Raw genomic sequence first — 18,600 nt, 5'->3', positions numbered from 1 at the left:
TTGGCCTTTTGTGAGGTCCACTCACAAATCCTGGTTCTCCTGATGCTGCTACCTTGCCTCTGACTTCATTATAATTCCCAGGATTATCACTAAGAATGAGTTCTCTTACTCACTTACTTCCTGAAAGTATTCAGAGGAGGCAGTGTCTGGTTATTATTGTCTAAAACATATTTTACTCAGAAAAACTGAATCTTAGTATAAAGAAAGGAAAAATATTTCAGGGATCAGTTGGAATAATGTTTTTGGTTTTTGTTTCTTTGTGTGGTACTGAGGAACTAAACCCAGGGCCTCATGAATGCTAGGCAAGCACTCGGGCCTCTGAGCCACATTCCCAGCCCCTGGAATGACTTTTTGTGTGGGTTGTGGGGCTTGAACTCAGGGCCAAGGAACTGCCCCTGAGCCTTTTTACTCAAGGCTAGTGCTCTCTACTTACTACATGAGCCACAGCACCACTTCCGGTTTTGTGGTAGTTATTTGGAAATAAGAGTCTCAAGAGGACATTTCTGCCTGGACTGGCTTCGAACCATGATCTTCAGTTCTCAGCCTCCTGAGTAGTTAGAATTACAGGCGTGAGCCACTGGCACCTGGCTTGGAATGACATTTTATAATTATCTTTTGTACATATTTTATGGTGTACCAAGCATGCTTCAAAGCTTGCAGTATGCCACCACAAAGCTCATACACAGAATTGACTGCCAGACCCCAGGGTAGAATTTAAGAATGTTTGCATATAGTTAGTCATTACTAACCCATTGTATTGATTCTTGCTTTGAAAATGAAATTTCTAGTGAATATTTGACCTCAAGACATTATAAGAAAATGATTTCCTTGCACATGTTAAAGCTTACTGTACGGTAAGTCTATGAGGAGAGAATAAATCAGGCTGGCAAATTAATGACTAAGTGGGCTTTAGGGTATAGAAGAGTTTAGGTTCTAGATTCATATATTTAAAAAAAATCCTCTGCAGACTAAAACTTGAATTAGAAAAATATTAAGACAAAGGATTTGAATATATTGTCACTACATGAGAAAACATAATCTAGTGATATGATCAAAACTAAGTGATCAAATTCATATAATCTATGTAATAAAATGAAAATCACAAGGTTTATACTCTAATTGACATACAAGGTCTTCCATAGAAAATCATTCGAGATTAAAGAAAATAATTATGACAGTATTTTCATGTTATCAAGAAAAAATATTAGGTCTGGACTCCAATAAAATATGTATGCAAATGAGATGCCATACTGAATAATTCTAGGCGAAGAATTCAGACCAGGATAGGACCCTTCAGGCCCAGATGAAAATGATAACACAGAAAACGTGAACTACAAATGCTTAATGTTATATATTTAAAGTAAGTAATTTTAAAACAAATATAATTTTTCATGTCTAAGATGTCATAAAATATTAATTGTATAATAAATTCTTCTTTTAATCAAGTGCTCATCATTCTCAACAGAGAAATGAAATCTGTAAGATTGGAAGTACAAATTGAAAACACCCTTTTTCAGTTATTTCCTATTTATTTCTGATGCGTTATTTTAGAAAATTTACATTTAAAAAGCTTTCATTGGCTAGGAATATGTCCTAGTGGTAGAGTGCTTTCCTCACATACATGAAGCCCTGTGTTCGATTCCTCTGCACCACATAAACAGAAAAAGCTGGAAGTGAGTGCTGTGTCTTAAGTGGTAGGGTGCAAGTCTTGAGCAAAAAGAAGCCAGGGACAGTGGTCAGGCCCTGAGTTCAAGCCCCAGGACTGGCAAAAAAAAAAAAGCTTTAATATAAAATTAATTTGATTTGGATGAATTTCTGTATGCAAAGCTATCCATTATATACATTCTAAAAGTTACACATAAGCTAGATAAGTAAGGAACTATAGTGTTTAAGCCACACATGACAGTACATGTCTATAATCACTGCTCTTTGGAAGTAAAGACAGTACCTGAACTATCTCTGTATCTTATCTGAGTACATTAGAAAACATGTATACTGGTATTAGAACTAGGAAACTGAAGGGGAATACCAAAATCGAGAGACATAGGGTAAAAAGACAAACGACTACAAAAGCAATACTTGCAAAAGTGTTTGGTGTAAATCAACTGAACAACTCATGGAGGGAGAGGGAAAGGGGGAGGGGGAGGGGGAATGAGGGAGAAGATAAATAGTATAAGAAATGTATCTAATGCCTAACATACGAAACTGTAACCTCTCTGTACATCACTTTGACAATAAAATTGTTTTTAAAAAAGAGTTTTCAGACAGCATGGGTTATATATAATGAAAACCTCACTCAGAAAAAGGAGAGGAGGAGAAGGAGGAGGAGGAGGAGGTGGAAGAAGAAGAAGAGGAAGAGGAGGAGGAGTAGGAGGAGGAAAGAAGAAAGCTTAAGTTGGCTCACTTATGTAAAGAAATAGCTGATAAGAATTAAGAATTGTTAAAGATGTATTTGATGGGAATCTGCTTTGTTCTCAAAACGCCTTGTTGCTCCCCTCTCAGCCCATTCTTTTATGTATGGAAAGATCCTATATGAAGGACTTGCCTCTCCCCTCTAGGCCCATTTTTTCTATGTATCCAAAGATGGAATATGAAGGATTGACCCCTCCTTATTGTCTCAGGGGCATACAGGCACCAGATAAAACCTCAGGTATGAGCTGACCTGCTTTAATGTGCAGGCAGGGCAATTCACCAGGGCAATTCACCTAAGCCCATCTGTAAACAGCCCATCTGGAAATAATCCATTATGGGTCCAAGGACAATCCATGAACTTCCTAGACCTAGTAGTGCTTTCAAAAACCTCTGCCTCCTTCCTCAGACCCCTCATATACCTGGTCCCAAATTCACCCCCTTGCACAACCTCTAAACCTGAGGGAAGGTCTGTGTCCATCCTTGTTCCTCAATAAACAGTTCTCGCATTTGATGATTGAGTCCGACCTATTCCTTTTCCATTCTCCTCCATTTTCCCAACAGTATTATTAATTAGTAATATATTGGTCAATTGATTCATTAATTAGAGTTTAAGGGTAATTTGAAGAGACCTACTGTACAACATGGTGCCTCAGCTACTGAATTTTATTTTGTTTTAATTTAATTTTTTTCTACCAGACCTAGGGCTTGAATTCAGGGCCTGAGCACTGTCCCTGGCTTCTTTTTTGCTCAAGACTAGCACTCTACCACTTGAGCCACAGCACCACTTCTGGCTTTTCTATATATGTGGTGCTGAGGAATCTAAGCCAGGGCTTCATGTATACCAGGCAAGCACTGTACCACTAGGTCATATTCCTAGCCCACTGCATTTTATTTTTAAAAACTGCTAAGATAGTTTTTTGTTGTTTTTTTGTTTTTGTTTTTGGACAGTCCTGGGCTTGGACTCAGGGCCTGAGCACTGTCCCTGGCTTCTTTTGCTCAAGGCTAGCACTCTGCCACTTGAGCTACAGCACCACTTCTGGCTGTTTTCTATATATGTGGTGCTGGGGAATCGATCCAAGGGCTTCAGGTACACGAGGCGAGCACTGTTGCCACTAGGCCGTATTCCCAGCCCCAAGATAGTTTTAATTATTCTCACCACACTAAAAAAATAGTCATTCAAGAGAATTCATTAATCATGTAGCTTGAGTTAGCCATACCACAAAGCATGTATATAGCAAACTATATTGTACATCATGAATTTATGCAGTTTTTGTCAATTAAGGATGAACTTATAACGAGATTTAACAACTCTGTAAGTAAATGGACATTTTCCATCAACCTCCTGTGTTGATCATCGGCAGAATGAGTGTTATAATGCTATGCTTGGAAAAGAATGGTGAGAAACAGACATGAGTGCATATAGTCATAATCCAGCTACGCTGGGCATGAGGACAGGAAGACCAGGAGATAGAAGCTAACCTGGGAAAAGTCAGAGAGATCCTCTGTCAAAGACAAAATACCCTGTGTGTGTCCCTGGATGCTTTCTCAGTGGAGAAAATGCAGGGGAAACTATTAATAAGTTATCCATGATTGTGTGGTTAGATTGAGCATTTATTTTGCTAGCTTCCAAGTTTTCTAATGCAACTTAAGTTCTTTGTTTTACTAAGGAGAAGGGAGAAAATTTAACATCTTAGTTGTCAACGAACTATTGAACTTCATTTACCATTCACTGGCAAAGCAAGCTCTTCAAAGAAAATCAATCTGAATAATGCTGAGATTTAAATGTAGTATCACCCTATCTGAATCAATATTCTTTGTTTACTTAAAATATAAATATCTGAGCCTAATTGGAACTGGAGCCTACTCTACATATTTATCACATTTTTGTACATCTTGTTGCCTAGGTGATTTTTTTCCACATTAAACTTAGAACATCACTGAATTGGGAAGATCATCCAATTTCAGTAAAATCTCAAAAGTAGAAATGGTGGCTTTTAGAGGTGTTTCTTAAAAGCCTGCTGAACATGGGTGGTAAACTGTGGTAACAAACATTACAAATCAGTCTGTGACAGTAAGAGGGGAAATGGATGCTAAATAGTAAGAGTAAAAGAAGCCATTAACAATAAACAGCATTAAGCTTATAGGTAAAAACTGTTTTAAGAAAATCTTATGGCTTGTCAACACATGAATGTGAAAAATTAGTTCCTGTAATACATAGTGACTTTTTCTATATGGGAAGCAGTACATAAAAGAATTACCTAGTTAGGAATGGTGGGTCATACCTGTAATTTTAGCTCCTTGGGAGTCAGAGATCAGAAAAATCACAATTCTAGGCCAGCCTGAGCAATAATTTAACTAGAATTGATTTCTACCCATAAGAAGCTGGACACATTCATACAGACCTGTCATCCGAGGTATTCAGGAAATATAAATTTTAGGATAGAAATCCTGCTCTCCTTTGCATAATGTCCAGCGCCTATGTCTAAAATAACCCAAAGCAGAAAGAGTAAGAGACATGACTCATTAAAGTCCTCAGGAAGCAAGCACAAGTCTATGAGTTCAAAGTTATTCTCTAGGATTACAGTGGAGGCAAAGTGACCTTCTGAAAATGGAATGCAGGATGGCATGAATGGGCTGAAAATCCCCATGAGACCTGAGGTCTAAAGGAGAAATGATCATAAGCAAGATGGGAAATCAGGAAGTATTGGTCTAAAAGAGGAATGCCTGGGATACTGTGGCACAGTTAGTGTTACTGGGGATATGATATGGCTGAATAATAGTTAAAGATGAGGAAAAGGGAAAATTGAAAGTCAAGGCAAAGGGTTATCTATGCGAATGCAATATATTCAAGAATTAATATACGCATAGAAGTGAAGGAAGCTGGAAATGAAATGCAGTACATAAATGACTAATGAATGAACAAATGAAAGCTTCCTAGATTATATTAAAATAGAGAGTAATTATACAGCTTGGGAGCAGCCGTGAATGACCCCATTTCCAGGACCTAAATAAACATGAGATGAATCTGCAAAACCAACCTTCCCCCGCTTAGAGTTCTCAACAATACAACAAGAACACCTTACGGAGAGGTGCAGAAACACAAAAGGTCCATCTTAGAAACAAACTGGAAAGTACAATGATGTGGATGTGTAGTTGCCACCCATAGAAAAACTGAAGACATATTTGAGATTGTGTTAAAAAATAAAAATAGATATAATAAATATGGTTGTGTGACTTCCTCTGTGAATTTTTAAGAACTTGGATTCTATATTAAATAAGGTATTTTAATTGTAAATAGCTTTACTTTCAATTGACTCTATATTGTCTAAGTACTGGCAAAAGTAGAAAACATTTTGAATAGGTACACATCTGAAAGGCACTGATAAAACATACACAATACATATGTTTAATACAAAATGATAAAGTAGGAGTATTATCAGTGAATATTAAACTAATATTATCTCTGCACTCTTGACTAGACATGTAATGAACTTTGTAGTGATTACACTGTAGCATTATAGAACAGTAGTATACAAAATGCCCATGATTCTGAAAGAGGAAACAAAAGGTTTGTTGTTGTTTGTTTGTCAGTCATGTGGTTTGAACTCAAGGCATGAGGTCTGTCCCTAAGCTCTTTAGCTCAAGGCTAGTCCTCTAGCACTTTGAGCTACAGTACCACTTCCAGTTTTCTGGTGGTTAATTGGAGATAAGTGACTCACTGTCTTTCCTACCCGGGCTGGCTTTGAACTGTGACCCTGAGATCTCAGCTTTCTAAGGAGCTAGGATTACAGACTTGAGCCACTGGCACCTGGCTGAGGAAAGAATACTTTATGTGACTCCATTAGCTGGGGAAGAGGAAATTTGTTGACATGACAGAGCAGTAACTCTTTATTACAACTAAGTGAATACAGTAGCCTTTCCACCTTAAATTGCTACTTAATTTTTTGACCTTATTTTCTTATCTGGAAAATTCATATTTGAAAGAGCTTTATGAGATGTATTAAAGCCAATGCAATAATAATATCTGATCAAAACACTAGCATGTAGAAAGCCCTTGGTAATTAATGTTACCTTATGTCCCTGTTATTTTCTTAAAGAGGTTGAACTTAAATAAATACATGACTATGAAAGCTAGAAGTCTCTATTTTTCTTCATTAGTGTACAGGATATTGTTTTATCGCTTGACCCATCCTAATATCATAAACCTACTCAAGTCCACACTTCCAAATTAAATTCTACAAACCCTTATAGTTCACTTTTATCCACATAATAGTTTAAAATATTTTCCATAAGATAACCTAGAATTGCATGTTGTTGATACTTTATTTCTACTCTTACAGATTTTATTTTTTTAAGATTTTGTTATCCATGAATTTCAGAAAGTTCTTTCAGTGAAGAATGAATTTGCCACCCAGATGGAAAAAGAAGAGATGCAAAGACTTTGGAGAAGTTAGATATTTAAATTTCAAAACAAAGCAGAAAAGAAAATATCAGGGAGATGTTGAACAAACCTAAAGTAGTAATTTTCCCTAAATGTTGAGGGACAGTTGGCATTTGAAATGGATTGGAGAAAGGAAAAGTTTATAAACCACATAAATGCAAAGAAGCCTATATTATTTATGCCTGTTGCAGTCTGTAGCAGATGACAGGATTAAGTTAGGAAAAGCCAATCAATTTCTTATTATCAACAGATTATAAGCTACAAGGAGTAATTAATAATTTATAGAAGATAATACTTTTAATGAATACAATTTGTACATCATGAATGAGTCGACAGAAAAGCCGTAATCAGGGTAATGTCAGCAATACACTTCATTTGCTTTTAACAAAAGAAAAACAAGATATTGGTTTTTATTTCTCAATAGCAGAATGACAACAAATCCAGCCTTTATGATAGTGAGGAGGAAAATTAATTGGCCAAATGTAGTGGGATACCATAATCTATATTTGTAGTAGTATTACCATTTTACAGTGTTTATCATTCTGCCAGTCAGTCCTCATACACAAGGCTGCTGACTGATGGTTCTCTGATGTCTATGCCTCAGCGGCGAGCAGGAGGCTGATTGCTGGTCTGTTAGGGTTGTCAGAGGACATCTTCTCCGTGTGACCCTCTGCCTCCTCGCAGCCCCATGCCAGGGTGAACATCCTCAAATATGGTAGGTGATCTCACCTGAGGAATCATAAGTGATCCCGTAGGTCTAGGGCCAAGGCAAGTTCAAGGTAGGAATTGGAGATAAAGTGAAAATCTGAAAAATCTCTTATGATTAAATGCTCATGCGGTCTGTGGTAGATACCAGGATTAAGTTTAAGAAAGACAATTAATTTATTATTATCAACAGATTATGAGTTATGAGGAGTGATTAATAATTTATAAAAGAGAGTACTTTTAATGAATGCAATTTGTACTTCAATGAATTGGCAGGAAAACATTAATCATGTGTAAAGTCAACCATATGCTTCAAATTCTTTTAACCTAAGATATAAAGATGTTCACTTCCTCAGTATTATAAGGAGAAATGTTGAGACAGTGTGATAAAAATTACATGAAAGCATATTTGAAAATAGAATCTGGAAAATATGGAGGTAAGTACTATCAGTTTTCTGCGTGTATTTGAGGCTATATGACAAACAAATGAAAGCACACATTCCTGACATTTTCATTTTTCCACCCTGTCTTAGTATATTCTTACTCTCTTATTTAAAGTTAGTTAAGACTATCTTTTAGAACAAGTGTTATAAAAAAGTATGGACAGAATATATTCTCTATAAAAAGAGATGAATCCCTGGGATGAGTTATTTGCATGGTAATATTTGAATACATGTCATCTTCATATAATTTTATATGCTGAATATTTTGAAACTTCAGGAATTAAATTTTATGTGAAATATTATAAAAGATGTATATATGTAGACCACATATAAATAGATCATAATAATTATGCATATTTAAATATGCAATTGATTATTTTTAAGAAAATTAGACTCTTATACCTATAAAACAATAATGAGTTCTTTGTTAATTGAAATGAGTAACATTTGGCTTTCATTTTTGTAAGTCAATTGAATTATATAATTACTTGAAGATTTCTTTTTAATATTCTAACAATTTTCTAATTGTGAGCAGGTGCACAGGCTGGTTAAAATTCCTATTTAATGAGGCAGTGTTCAATACAGTTTAGTGTGGTACCATTAAATGTTCTACTACTAATGGAAAGTAAATTTAGCAGAATTACTTTCCTTGGGCAACGTATGGTTAGCCATAAAACAAGTACTGAGAGATTTAAGCAGTTTACACCACCATAACAACCTGTTTGAAATTTTTGTTTCTTGACAGATACAGCAGAGGAAGTGATAATAAAGTAATTTTCCAATCTTCTAGGCCATGGAAGTTTACTTTATTAGAAAAAAAGTTTTAATTAATTATTTGTGATAGTCTGTACTGGAAAAGGGGGTAAAACAGAACTTAACCTAATGTGACAAGGAGGAAAAATACATCTTTAGATAATATAAGGGAAATGGCCTATAATCAAGATAAATTGTTCTTTTGCAAAACTACACGTTTTTTTACTTGGGTGATATTAGAATAGTAATTTAATACTATCATTATACCTTCAATTTCCTACTGCACAAGTTGTTGACAATGCAAAGTTAATATCTTCAAGATAATGTGTCTGGGGTGTGCTAGAAAGTTAAAGCTAAGAGAAATTGCTAAGGCTATCAACATCCTATGTGAAGAGACAAAACTATGATCCAGAGGCATTAAATACCACTTTCCAGGTTACACTTAGTTAAACTAAATGAGGTTGAGCTGGGTTTCTACCAAAAAGAGTTTAGCACATTATTCTGCAAGGTGATCATATTAACTATATATAGTATTTTAACTACCTATATCATCATTAAATATATTGAATTATCCAATTAAAATTTAAAGAAAAGCAGATCATGTTAAAGTCTCCTATTTTTACTATGGCTATTTCATTTGTACATTTAGGAAAACAAGAAAATGAGTGGTTTACCAATGCAACAGCAATGCTTACAAAGTAAAAGGGAATATCAAAATCGAGAGACAAAGGATAAAAAGACAAACGACTCCTAGAGCAAACTTGCAAAACCATTTGGTGTAAACCAACTGAACAACTCATGGGGGGAGAGGGAAAGGAGGTATGGGGATGGGGGAGGAGGGAGGAGGTAATAAACCATACAAGAAATGTACCCAAGGCCTAATGTATGAAACTGTAACCTCTCTGTACATCACTTTGACAAAAAATAAAAAAAAAGAAAAAAGAAAGAAAAGTCGATCACTGTAAATGCCTCAAAACAAACAAACAAACAAAAAAAAAAACTATATGGTGTAAACCAACCATACAATCCATGCGGGCTTAGGGAAACTGGAAGGAAGGAAGGGGGGAGAAATGAGGGAGGAGGTAACAAGGTGGATAAGAGATGTATGCATTATCCTACATATGAAACTGTAACCCCTCTGGACATCACTTTGACAATAAAGCACTTTTAAAAAAAGAAATAACATAAAAAAGAAAAATGAGGAGGGGGAGAGAGAATACAGTGAAAAAATTCCATTCAAAATTAATTTTGTGAGAAAATGAGAAAAGGGGTGGGCTGGGAGAGCTGGTGACTGTGATTAAGGTGTATTTTTTACTTACAAACTGCATTTTGAATGGCAACTCCTTTGTACAATTACTTAAAGATAATAAAACTATTTACAAAAGGAACTATAAGAAAGAATATGAGTGTTTTACATCTTGTAATAAATGTATTTTGACAATCTGGGAAGAGAGGGATTAAAAGATATGAATTCCATAGAATATTTCTCAAAAGGTATGAAAAGCCTAAAATAATATTACAATTAAAGAGAAAGTTTTTCTCAAAGAAAGAAAATGACTCCATTACAAAATACACTCATTGGAAAATTTTCAAAAGTACTGATATTCTTTTGCAAATAGGATGTAAAGAAAATCATTTCAAAATCAAAGTTAGAAAGTTCTGAATAGATAACTGAGTCGTGGAAAAAACTATGGGGAAACATATATATGTATCCAAAAAATTGATCAACTTGGAGCATTAATTACACAGAAATGAAAAAAAAATCCCAAAATAATGTCTCGATTATCCAAGCAGATTTATGACTGTATGTATGGGAGTTTATGCTCATGAAAACAAGCAATTCATAGAGAATCATGCCTACTTGATTTAACATTAATAAATGAATATGATATCTGTAAATAGCTTAAGTTTATTAACTATGTTCCAAATATTTAGGAGTTTTAATAACATCAAAATAACTTGGGAGCAGCATTTAATTTTTTTCCATTTTGTATTTGCTAATATTACTTTGTAGCAACTATTGTTGATCTGAATTTAACAGTTCCCTTTCACACAATATTGTTATTACTAAATGGATAAAGATATGGAAGATGAAGTTGGTAGCAACCTATTGATTAACTTGACTTTATTGAATATTTGGTTGTTGTTATTACTTTTGGAGGAAAAATGGCCCAGATTTGAATTTCATGTTCCGAGACTTCTGTTTTTCATGCTAATAAATAAATATTGCTTTCTTGTGTGGAATTAGTTACTGTTTAACACCTGGGCTATTTGCTAAAAACTACCTACATTTTATAGAATTGAGGCTATGAGTTTGTTTAACTTGTGAGTAAACATGCCTACTGTTGCAACTAGAACAGTGTTTTAACATTCACACCTGTTTTCTGTGGTAAAAAACTACACTTGTCTTCTTTGCATTCTTATATTTTTGAATAGAGTCCACAGATCTGTGGCTCCATGCTGCTTGTGCAGTCTCAAGTTCTTCACAGTTCTCTTACCATTCTTTAGTTTTGCCTCTTGTTGCTGCCTGTTTTCCAATTTCGATGACTCTGACATTAAGCAACTCATTCTTCTTGATTATTTCTTGTAATTTTCTTTACTTTATGGATGATTCTTCCTTCAACCTCCACTTAGAAACTTTCTTAAAAATATTAATCTATTCTTCAGAAAGTACTTGTTATTCTAGTACTTACTTAATATTGTTAAGTTAATCTAATATCTGATGCTTTATTTTAAATTTAATCTAATCATATATGAGATTAATTTACATATGATGTTCATTGTGATTCACTCTTGTTTTCTACATGTTTTGACCTGTGCCTAACAGATTCAAATTTTTCAACAAAAGTCTATTTGAATCAACACAATAAATGTTGCAAAAATTCACCTAAGATTTTTGTTTAGTTTTGTTTTCAGCCTTTTAAATCATTGGGGATTGACTCAAGGCCTGTGTATACAGGCAAAGTATTATGCCACTGAGAAATACCCCATATTAAAGTTTTTTTATAAGATGTAAATGATTAACTATCTAAATAGAAAATATGACCAAAAGCAAGGTAGATTTCTTTACCTTTTATGACTTTCATATCATCTGAAAATTTTCTTAAATAGACTAAACTTTAAAAAGAAATATATGCCAGCAAGCAAAATATAACCCCAGATCAGCAGATGGCTTAAGTACTTTGTTTAAATAATCAGACATTTTATGTTATTTAAGGGTTGCCTCTAGGAAAAATGGCAAGTTAAAACAGAAACAAGAAGCTGGGGTATGAGGGACGAGGTAACAAATAGTACAAGTAATGTATCCAATGCCTATCATATGAAACTGTAACCTCTCTGTGCATCAGTTTGATAATAAAAGTTTGAGAAAAAAAAAAAAAAGCTGGGCAGCCTTTCATCCAGATGAGAGACAAGGACATCAATAGAATCAATACTTTTCAAACCAGTGATAGTGACTGCTACATCTCACAGTGAATTTCCAGAAATACTACTGATATTGGAGTTTTTATTTAGCTATTTGATGTGTGCTTAATATATTTTTTACAGTGAACTTGTTAAATATATTTTAATTCAGAAGGTTTTGGTCTGGAGACAATACTTAAATAACCTAGACAACATCATTTAAAAATTAATCCAATGTTAATTTGAAAAAAAACAAACCACATATTGGTTACCATAAAACACCTGACTTAATCTACACACACACACACACACACACACACACACACGCATGCATGCACGCACGTACGCGAGAGCGCACACACATATATATGAACAGAAAGGCTTTTCTGATGTGGTCATCTTATTCTTAAAGTGGCATTAAATTCAATTATTTCACATTATTAAAAACAAAGTGTTTTAGGAGATATACTTTATTATTTTTGCTGCCATAATAATTATAACTAATTTTGTAACATAAAACAACATGTATGGGGCTGGGGATATGGCTTGGTGGCAAGAGTACTTGCCTCCTATACATCAAGCCCTGGGTTCAATTCCCCAGCACCACATATACAGAAAATGGCCAGAAGTGGCGCTGTGGCTCAAGTGGCAGAGTGCTAGCCTTGAGCAAAAAGAAGCCCTGGACAGTGCTCAGGCCCTGAGTCCAAGCCCCATGACTGGCAAACAAACAAACAAACAAAAAATCTTGTATTTATTATCAAATAATTCTGTAGATCAGATTTCCAAGTAGGCTCAGTTCAGGACTTTGTTTCTCACAAGGTCAAAACAGGATATCCAACATGGTGAACTTGACTCTGTGGCTATAAAAGGGTCTCTTCTTCCAAGCATTTTCAGACACTTACAAGAATGGAGATCAAGTGTCCTCATACTCTGATTATTCTTCACTTCCTCTCTAACTACAAGACCAATGAAATTCTATATTTAAAGAGCTCACGTGATTGGAGTGGCCCACATGTATAATCTCCTTTGTGATGAACCTGAGGGACAATGAGTAATTACACTTATTACAGGCAGACCCTTTGCCATATAATATAATACCTCCATGAGGATATTACATTCCATGTAAAGGTTCCTCTTATCCCCAAATGATGGAGACTATGACAGTATGAGGGTCACTTCTATTATATTTCTTTTTTTTAATTTTTATTGTCAAACTGATGTACAGAGAGGTTACAGTTTCATACGTTAGGCATTGGATACATTTCTTGTACAAGATCAGTATAATCTGGGAAACCAATTTCCTATTAAGGCCAATTCAGGAATTCAACTCTTGGGCATTTTCCCAAAAGAGTACCAACCAGACTACACTAAAACCACCAGCACAACCATGTTCATTGCAACATTAGTCACCATAGCCAAGTATGGAATCGGTCCCAATGCCCCTCAGTTGATAAATGGATTCTGAAAATGAGGTATATATGTACAATGGAATATTACTTACCCATTAGAAAAGCATTCAGAGAAGAGTTTGTATGTAAACAGGGGTATTTGAGAGGGGAAATGGGAGGGTATTTTATCATGAAAAGAAGAAAGTAAATATTTATTTTAATGGAATAGAGAAGACTTTGGAAAACTAGATTTGAATTTGGGGAAATCACTAAGGATAACGGGACATAAACAGTGTATTGAATTCAGTTGTCACCAATACTAGACTATCTGAAGAGGATCAGTCAATGCAGGGCACAGAACAAATGATCTAATGTGATAGTCTGTAGAAGGAAGGGATTCTCTCCTCTCAGGATGGCATGATGGACTGGAGAGGGGTATCACACCTTTTGTGGAAGGAGATGTGCTAGTCCTCTAGAATGAGACACCTAACTGGAGTCAATGTAACATGAACAATCCCAAACAACCTTATTCCTCAGAGGATTCCAAGAAATTGCTGAATAGGAGTGGATTTTTCATGAAGGAACCATTGTAAATATGCATGGAGGCCAGTGTTAACAGGAAAAAAAAAGAATAATCAGGGACAAATAAATGGTCAGTTGTCAGGGCTAGAGACACTTAGGATTATGCACTTATCTATGTGGTACTTGAACTTAAGATACATAATTTAAAAGAAAAAAAACCAATAGTCTTAGACTCACTAGATAAATACAACATTTGGTTGGTAGGAGTGTACAAAGTGAAGTGAAATATTCTCAAGACAAATAAAGAAAATTAAAAATACCAAACTAAAATGATTGCTTCAAGCTATGATGGAATCAAAATGAACATATTTCTGTAGGCTTGTTATATGCAAAGCACTAGCAGTCTGCCAAAAAAAAAATCAAAGATGCCTCTTCTGAGAATCATAAGTGTACACGTTAATATCTAAATGGTGTTGTAGAGTAAGAAATGAGTAAATATGTGACTATAATGTCAGTACTCTACATAAAGCACTTTAAAGATAAGCATTGGGATGAAGGTAACCACAGAAAAATGCCTATTTTATCTGTATACATACCACTTTCAGGATCCATTTAGGAGGGGATGAAGAATAAAATACAATCAATTATTTGTAATATAATTTAAATGTATCTTTCAAAATAATTTTAATCTTTTATTTTCTTTTAATAGTCATGCAAATGAACTATTTAAGGTGGCATTTATGAATACATATATCTTGATCAATGTCACCCTTGTCAACATTCTTACCCTTTCCTCTTCTAACCATTCCTTACCCTCATTCTTCTGAATTTTGTAGGATATAAATTTGATTTTTGTCTACATTTTATCTCCCTTCTCTTCTTCATCTGTCTACTCATTTCCTTTTTACCCTATCCCACCCCTTTCAATTATCTGCTTTCTGGCATTTTATTTTGCTAAACCTTGATTTTGTAATTGAGTGTCAAACTATTTTGCTCAGCACTAATACCCAGATATTGAGTTCTTCAAAACGAGCAGATTCCCTTCCTGTGGTTGTAACCCGCTACCACTATATGTCATCCAAATACCTGGATACTGTTTATATGGGTAATAGAACTGGGGAAGGGAAAGGGAATATCAAAATTGAAAGACAAGGGACAAAATAATAAACCATTGCAAAAGCAATAGTTACAAAACCATTTGGTGTAAATCAACTGCACAACTCTTGGGGGGAGAGGGGAAAAAGTGAGGGAGAAAGGGGAAATGAGGGAGTAGGTAACAAGTTGAACAAGAAATGTACTCGATGCCTTACATATGAATCTGTAACCCCTCTGTACCACACTTTCAACAATAAAGCAAAAATTTAATTAAAAATGATAAAAATTAGTATAAAAAGCTAGTGGATATAAATTGTAGTAAAAATTATATGGAAATATTGCAGAAGTCATTTAAGGGAAGTGATGGTACCTAGTTTGATCTTAATGGTTTCAAAATAAATCAATAATTTCTCTGAAAATATTTAAAACTTTTTCCAGAAAATCCAAAGCCCAAGTGCAGGGTAGCCATGAGTCTGTCAGGCAGGGCTGTATAACTGGGGAATCTCAGTTTTTCTAGTGACATAGGAGAGTTCAGGTACATAGAATGACATTTATTCTCACATTAGTTTCAGAAGGTTGTAGACCCAATATCCACAAGGTCAGTAAATACTTGCCCTGTCCTACATTAGCAAAATCTAAAATCTGAAGAATTGATATCAAACTGGATACTCTCAATAGGATAGTCCATAACTGAATGTTTAATATAAAGTACGTTTTGAAATTATGAAGCTAGCAAAACCTATGTATCTCAACCTTATTGCTCAAAGTTTTTTTTTTACCATGTAAGCTGGGCATAGCCATTCACACTTGTGATTTCAGATGCATAGGATCGAGAAAGAGGATTGTACATTAAAAGGCAGCCAAAGCAAAGTTAAAGAGACCTAAGCTCAAAAATACAATACAATAAGAAAAAGAAGGTTAGGCATGATTCTAAAGATAGAGTACTTGAGTGCCATGTAGGATACTAGGCTCTGGGTTAGATCCCCAGTTCTACAAAAAAATTTACACCTGTATTTATTTATGCTTTGAACAAATCATTATTGAGCTCCTAGCAAAAGACCTTAAAGATTATATATAAAAAATTAAGATAAGCCTTAAGTTGTCAATAATTTTCAACAAGAGTGACAAAGATAGTAGGTAATAACTACAATGTATTCTTGACTGCATGTTAATGAGGAGTAACTTTACAACAGCACATATATAACATATGGATGTAGAGAGATGGAACAAAGATTCCAGAGAATTATTCCCCCCAAAATGGTTCAAACTTAATCTAGAATGAAATGTTTTAGAAAAAAATGGAAATGACATTTAAGAATCAATGGATTTAGGTTGAACTGCAGAAGCAGAGATGTGACAATCAGAAATATTGTTGATTCATGGCATAGCAGGCAAGGGAATCATGAAGTGATAAAGTAGTATCACTGAACGGAATAAAATGGGGGCAGAATGAACTTGATAGAAACTTAAATACGTTAACTGAGTCATCATGGCTTAACAAAAACTTGATGATTAGCAAAAGTGGCAGTTATCATGAATTTCTGGGTGTGCCATTGCCCAGAGAAATAAAATCCATCCCAAGAGAAAAATGAAGAAGGGACTTAGTCAGCTTTTGGTAGGATTGAAAAAAAAATGTGAAATGATTTCTATTTTAAATATCAACTTGTCACATTCCAAGTGAGTTTTTCACTCCAATGGATAAGTATTCATCTCTGAAATTTGTGAGTATAATTGTGAGAACTTTCAGGCAGGTAAAGATCTGAATATTTTTAATTTTAATTGGAAGATGAAGTTACATATTTCAATCTTGAGGAGAAAATATTTTTTAAATTAATTATTGGAAGTCTCGGTATTTAAAGGCCAAACACAATAGAAGATTTTGTAAGGGAGGCAGAGACAAAGTCCTGAACATATTTTGGTACAAAAGGCATGTGTCATTAGAAAGAGAAGCACTGAACATTCAGGAGAAACAGATAAATGACAAGTAAATTGCAAGAGAATTTGAAAATCTGCAGGAAAACTCTGGATATACTGATATTGAGTAGGCCTTACCATCCAGTAATTAAGGAATGTTAATTTGTGGTTGGTGCTGTTAGAGTAGATGACTTGGGTGTCGACAAGCCATAAATGTTGATATTCATTGGAATAGGAAGTCACTTATTGAATGAGAAATATAGATGAGTGGTATGGAGATAAATAGCCACAGATGTCCCTGAAGGAATGTAGAAAGTTGACCTGCTGTAAGGCGAAATTCTACTGATCATTGTGATGAAATCAAATGAGATCAGAATATGTGTATTTCTGCATTCCTTTTCTTTCCCAGTCCCTAGCTATAAAACAGAGGAGCACACATGTTGAATAGATGGTTGCAACTTTGAAGGATGAGAATTAAAATGTTAAAATAATATTTTAGTAATAATGGAGTTCAGTTGACATTACAAGTTGAAACATCAAGGTTCCTCAATAGGGAAGGAAATAAGGTCCAAAGGCCTAATAAACTGCAGAAATGGAAAGGATTCTGGATTAGAATTGTGAACTTTCTAATATATACAAAGGATTAGAAGGCATAAGTACATACTCACTGTTGTTTGGAAGAGAGATACTGGCTATTTGATAAGGGTGTTGATTGTTATGCTCTCATAGGTAATATATTCAAGAATAAGCCAATGAAATCAATATGCTGAATGTGAGAAACAAAGGAAGGGGAAAAGTTATTTATTGAACACATTTTTTTGAGCAACATGTATATGTCAGCCTCTGGAGCTATACAAATGAAGATTTGATACACGATTTCAATTAAATCTGTCTGCTGGCAAGACTGATGTTTTGAGCTTCAGAAATCCCATGAATGAGAGAATGACTGGTTTGAAAAACTGTCTCAAAACTATAACTGGTCTTTATTTAATATGACAACAAGCCAAGTGGTGATATAAACCAGAAAGACCAAATAGATGAACTTTAATTGTGATGAAGAGGCTGGTATTGCATTGAGAAGACCAATGTGGAGGTGGGGAGAGTGTGAAAGAATATAAACATGTCACCCTAGAACACATATGGAAGGAAAAGAGAGGAGATTCCTGAACCCTAAGACTAAATGCTGGATCAAGGAATAAAAGAGTAATGGCAAGAAGAGAAACACTATGTGATTTACTTCTATGAGAAACAAATAAGATCCAAGCACACCCCCCCCCCAAATAGTCAATATAGTCCAGTGATTTAGAAATCCAACTGACAGATACAGAATTGCTTAAATAGATTTGGCAAATAGATAAGCACAGTTGATTTTCACAGGTACTACTTAAAGTATTAAGTGTTCGGAGCAGAGAAATACAAGACTACAATTGCATGTTCTCCATTGGCAACTAGCAACTATAGTCTAAAGCAATGGGCTTTATCATTAATTTTTTTAGATGAAAATGAAAAGACTTATTTTCATACC

This window comes from Perognathus longimembris, chromosome 3, assembly GCF_023159225.1.
Source record: "Perognathus longimembris pacificus isolate PPM17 chromosome 3, ASM2315922v1, whole genome shotgun sequence".
Lineage (NCBI taxonomy): Eukaryota > Metazoa > Chordata > Mammalia > Rodentia > Heteromyidae > Perognathus > Perognathus longimembris.
The sequence above is the reverse complement of the archived record's forward strand: the minus strand, read 5'-3'. Positions refer to the sequence as shown.